This window comes from Scardinius erythrophthalmus (genome assembly GCF_964197995.2).
Source record: "Scardinius erythrophthalmus genome assembly, chromosome: 5".
Classification (NCBI taxonomy): Eukaryota; Metazoa; Chordata; class Actinopteri; order Cypriniformes; family Leuciscidae; genus Scardinius; species Scardinius erythrophthalmus.
The window spans coordinates 25,556,762-25,562,761 of NC_138225.1; positions in this window are offsets into that span (position 1 = coordinate 25,556,762).

Below are 6,000 nucleotides of genomic sequence, written 5' to 3' on the forward strand. Positions count from 1 at the left end.
ATGAGAATGGAAATTACACCAGAGTCAGAAGCCATTAACAAATCATTGGTAACTCTGACCAAAGCCGTTTCAGTACTGTGGAATTTACGAAAACCTGACTGAAGGGGATCAAACAGGTTATTAATTGCAAGATGGTTACGTAAATGAAGGGCAACAACACGCTCAAGTATTTTTGCCATGAACGGAAGATTGGAGATAGGTCGAAAATTATTAAAATCCTCCAGAGTAGTATTTCCTTTTTTTGGTACTGGAGTTACAGCAGCAATCTTTAATGCTGCTGGAACCTCCCCCATCTGCAATGAGTCATTCATAATACTGAGGACAGTAGGGCTCAAAACATCAAAGCAAGATTTAAATAAGCTTATCTTATTTGAAATAATTTGATGTCATCATGAACGTTTTTTTGAGGCCCTAGTGGGCCCCAGCGTGCAGGTTGAGGCAGATAAATTCCTAGAAATAAAATATAATTTCTATCATGACAACTCTTGGAAGATTTTTAGCATGGTAATGGATATGACAATGTTAATGTATTTGGTATTCAAGTACAGGAACTTGCTACCGCCAATACACACAGCGATACGCTGCTGTATGTAAGACATACTGCTGCTGCATAAATAGCATATATTTATCACCTATAGCAGATCTAAACAGTTGGTGCTGGGGAAGGTGGAGGGTTTTAGACAAACTCTGAAAAAGCACTGCAAACTTATATAGTGAATGGTAGCCAGCCATTTAAATGCTGAGCAGCAAGCTCATTGGCTGCAGATGTAACATGAACCAATCAGTGTGTGCTAAGTAGTTAACGCTACAGATATCCTCAGCTGTGTTAAGGACCCATCAGCCTGCAGCATCTAGAGTTTAATGACAGAATTAGGCATGAAATTAAAGGTTATTAAGGTTTGAAGATTGGGCTAACAGACAAAAATCAATGACTTCAGCACTTAAACATGATTGTTTACAGGAAACAAATGGTAAGAAGATACTGAGGACAATAAGCTTGTTAACACTTAAGGAGCTTAATGGAGCAATCTGAATGTAGTTGGTCATTAGGGAGAGCGAGGTCAGCAGAAGGTTTGTGTTTTGGCTGGTTCTTTTTTACTGTCCTTAGAACATTCTAGGACCTATTATTTAAAGAATAAACTTGGAAGAGCTCTTATCCTGACAAAGACCTTTTGTTTTGTTCCCTTGGATGAATTCAAGAGGCTGAAAAATTGAAAGTAAACAGACACTAACTCAAACACATACGCCATTTTCATGACCTTTGACAGTCCACCTGAGAGCTGAGCGCAGCCAAAAACATGTCTGTGACTTAGAGTCATGCATTAATTTATAGTGTCTCTAGGGTAGAAGGAGAAGGAAAGCCTTCCTGAAAAGAAGTGAGGGGAGAGAGGAACAGGGAGGACAGGGGAGAAGGAGAGAGAGTAAACGAGAAAAAGAAACAATAGCACGCATTCTGAAATATTGCAATGGGCGGTTGACCTCTGCCCCTTCACACAGGACTTCATGGATATTTACGCAAACAGGCCCTTGCTTCATCAGTCAGCCAGTTAGGAGGACGTCCCGCAGGAAACAATAGCGTGGGTCTGAAACAGGACAAAACTCAAGACATCAGGCACACACACCCAAACATACACACATTTACACATCACCTCATTACACTTAGAAATATACAACTACTAAACTGCCACTACACACACAGAATAACTAATACAATCAGACATGCCATGCACACATGTAAAGAGATGGCTGATTACACAAAAGTGCGGACACCATTACACACGTCATTCTCTCATTTTTTATCTAGTCCAACACACTCTCTGTTAACCTCAAAGCATACAGTTTACAGCAGAGGTTACCAGTTAGAGTCCCAAATGGGCCCTATGAGGATGTTGACATTGTGTACCCATAAAGATGTTGGATCTGCAGGCGAGAACGGCTGTTTCTCTAATGTCACTGGCCTTCCTTTGTTCACCGTCATTGCGCCCCAGAGCAAGGCACTTAACTCTTGGATGTTGAAGAGGGCTTCCTGCAGGCTAGTCCTGCCATTACTCATGCAAGTAGCCTATTAAGACAAGTGGATCAAAATGTTTGTTACTGCACAAACAAATGTTTACAATTTTCACCTCTTTTTCCATTTATTGTGAAGATATGGAGTTTATTCTCAAAATTGTAAGTTGAAATGCCTTGCATTTTGAGTATATAATACTAAAATACCAATAGTAATGAGTTTATGTAATATTATATTATATTATATTTAGTATAAAATTATGCTTTTATTTGTAAATAAAAACAATACAAAATACGGTTGCATCTTGTGTACTTTAAGGGTTGCCAACAAACCACATAGGTCTAGAAAATCTTCCTGCGGTGAATTCATATTTATAAAAAGTTTTCCCCTTCTATTATTTTAACTTCATGGACGTGTCACTTTGCTATTAGGTACGAGGAAACAAGTCAGCTGCCTACGTTTTCAGACGCAGCCCTTGTGTAGCCCCGCCCCTCTTCAGCGCTGTGCTCGTTGTTTTGTCTTCCGGTTTATATTTCCACAGCATGAAAGTAAGATCTGACGGATTTATGAATTAAATAATTTTTAAATCTTCTCGATCTACTGACATTTGTTATGACATTAGCTTCAAACATTCCAATGCTCATAATTTTTGTTAAAAAAAAAGATAACTCTACAATAAGTTCACTAGATGATTAGACCTACACTTAGACAGCCATGCCATAAAAATAAGTTCATTCAAATACAATATTCTAAAGATGGAAATAATATTCTTGTTTCTGTGGCGCATAAGGTCTATACCCTGTGATAGTGATGATGAAGCTGTTTGAAATGAACAAATCAAACAAAAGTAATTGAAATAGCTCAGTGGTTTCCCTAAATTCAAATGTGACTTTTAATGACTTCTGCAGTCTCAAAACTATTCAACCCTTTCATGGCAAGCATCTTTAGTACTTAGTAGAACACCCTTTTGCTGTCATGACAAGCAATGTGTATAACCAGACACCAGCTTCTGGCAGTGTTTCTGAGTAATCTTAGCCCATTCCTCATGAGCAATGGCCTCCAGTTCAGTAATATTCTTGGGTTTGCGTGCTGCAACCACCTTCTTCAAATCCCACCAGAGATTTTCTATGGGGTTGAAGTCAGGTGACTATGATGGCCACTGTAGAATCTTCCAGGACTACTTCTGCAACCAAGCCTTGGTGGAATTTAAGGTATGTTTGGGATCATTGTCCTATTGGAAGGTCCAATGACGCCGAAGCTTCAGCTTCCTCACTGACGGCATGACATTTTCTCCTGGTATTTCCTGATGCTTGAATGAATCCATCTTGCCCAGACGCTGCAGGTTTCCAGTGCCAGAGGATGCAAAGCAGCCCCTGAGCATCACCGAGCCACCATGCTATGTAGACAGGGTGTTCTTTTCAGCATGTTTCATTCTTCTTCCTCCAGACATATGTAACCCATATAGAATATGCTGTCACTAAAGGGTTAACTAGTCGAGTGTCAAATCACATGATGCCAGTAGAGGGCGCGCTAGCACTGTTTTTCACATTCGTCATTGGGAATTCTCTTTTGTATCAAGCTGCATTAGAAAGCTCGAGTTCACGTGGCGAAAATAGATCGAAAAACTGTAATATTTGGTCAATTCTAATCAGGAGTTGTGTGGATAAGATGATCTTTTACTAGTAACCCGAGGATTGCATTGTGAGAGACGGTTTTCTGTGTTCTTCATCGTGTTTTCTGCCGAAATCTCCGATTGGTTTTTATCCTGGATTCAGTTTGGTTCCAAACCATACCGACTTCGATGGCGAGCCTGTCCCAGTGAGTGACATTCTACAGAAGGACCGTTTGGACGCAGTGTGGCCAGCTGTGTCGGATTCTCTTCTGTGGAGTGACTGAACTGATTCGTATCCAAACCTCGGATATTGGATTCCATGGATTCCAGATAAGGAAACTTGAATGTGTTTTGGTTTACTACCCGGGTAGATTGACTTTCTATTTTCCCAAGGACAATTTATTTTGTTTTCCTATTTTTTTTTCTAAATGAAAGAGCTCTATTTTATTTGGGGTATTTTCTAAAATAATTATGTGAATAGTGTGTTGCACAGTGATTGTGTAATAAACCTGCCAGCTGTTCTGTTTAAAAAAAAAAGTTACTTCTCCTTGTGAGTCTTGTCAATTACTGCTCAGAGCCTAGGTAATAGATATATAGCTATCATTCTAATTCAGGTTAGAGGTGCTACATCAAGCTTGGCGAGCCAGCCAGGAGCAGTTTGTAGTTATATCTATATTTATACAGAACAGCTTTGGCACATTTGTTCACAATTCATCGTAATCTCTCAGACTGTAAATTGATGTGTTTTATTTTTTGGGTTGTTTTGCAATTTCACTTACTGCAGCATGGATGTTATTCAGTCTAAGAACATTAAGGTGCCCAATTCAGTCCTAATCAGTGGGCTTTCTGGTACTGATGTAGATGATGAGGTGGTTGACTTTTTGGAGAAATATGGGTCCATTGAAAGAGTAGTTAAGATAGAAAGTTCTGATCCTGATTTCAAGAACACAGCTGTTGTTGAGTTTCAATTTGGCGCAGCTATTCAAACACTCCAGAGTGACTTACCATGTCACAGACCCTCTTCTGATCCTAACATTATTCACCACATCCAGCTTTTGTCTAGCATTTACACTGCTAATGTAGGATCAAGCTTAACCCAGTCCTACCTCTCTGAGTTAAAAGATGTAGCAAAAATGAGTGGTACAGATTTTGAGAAAGTACTGCTAGAGGAGTTGGCTAGAATTCAACACTCTGCAAAGCAAGACCGGCCATTTGAGCATGAAGACCCCTTGGTCAACATATCCCCACTGTATACCCCTGATACAAATACAGTGGTAGCCCCAGTAACTGACCAGACCCCAACTGAGCCAACTACTCAGTCCAAAGTGACAATGAATATGGATAGCATTCCGTTTCCACTCAAACAGGCTTATGAGGTTCCACATAGTGTTAGTAGAGCAACCTACCAGCTAACACCTGAACAACTTACTACACCTGAAGTCCAAAGAGTGGTGGTAGAACACATCGTAAAGAGCAATGATATGTCGTCAACACCTTACAGCTTTTCCAAGTGGAGGCCTTTCTCTGGAAAAATTCCATGTCCAAGCCTAGAAGTTGATTATGACACCTGGCGTAGCAATGCAGAGTTTTACCTCACAGATACCACAGTCTCTGACAAACAAGTGGTCAGAAAGATTTCAGAAAGCCTGCTTCCTCCAGCTGCCAATGTTGTGAAACATCTAGGGCCTCAGTCCAGTTCCCGTGAATATCTGAGTGTTCTTGACTCAGCTTATGGTACTGTGGATGATGGTGATGAACTCTTTGCCGCATTCCTAAACACCAACCAAAACGCAGGTGAAAAACCTTCTGCTTACTTACATCGACTACAGGCTACATTGAGCAATGTAGTGAAAAGAAATGGTATTGCTGCTGGAGACTCAGACCGCCAACTGCTGAAACAGTTCTGCAGGGGATGCTGGAACAACAGCTTCATCACAAATCTCCAGCTGGAACAAAAAAAGGATAATCCACCCTCATTTCCTGAGTTGTTGCTCTTACTACGAACTGAAGAAGACAAGCAAACTGCCAAGTCCTGCCGCATGAAGCAGCATCTTGGATGTCCCAAAACTAAAGTCCAGTCTAACTCCCTGAATGTGTACGATTTTGACACTGATGAGAAAGACATAGCAGCTGCTGCTGCAGAAGACACCCCTGATGCGAGTACAAAGAAAATGAAAAAACAAATAGCACAACTTCAAGCCCAGTTGGCAACCCTGAAAGCATCTATGGATGAGTCCTCAGCAAAAGCTACCTCCAAGACATTCAAGTCAAAGAAATCTAAGCCGAAAGAGCCTGCAGAGAAATCACCACAGCACAATGTGGGAAAATCCGGCAAGAAACCTCGCCCATGGTACTGCTTTAACTGTGGTGAAGATGGACA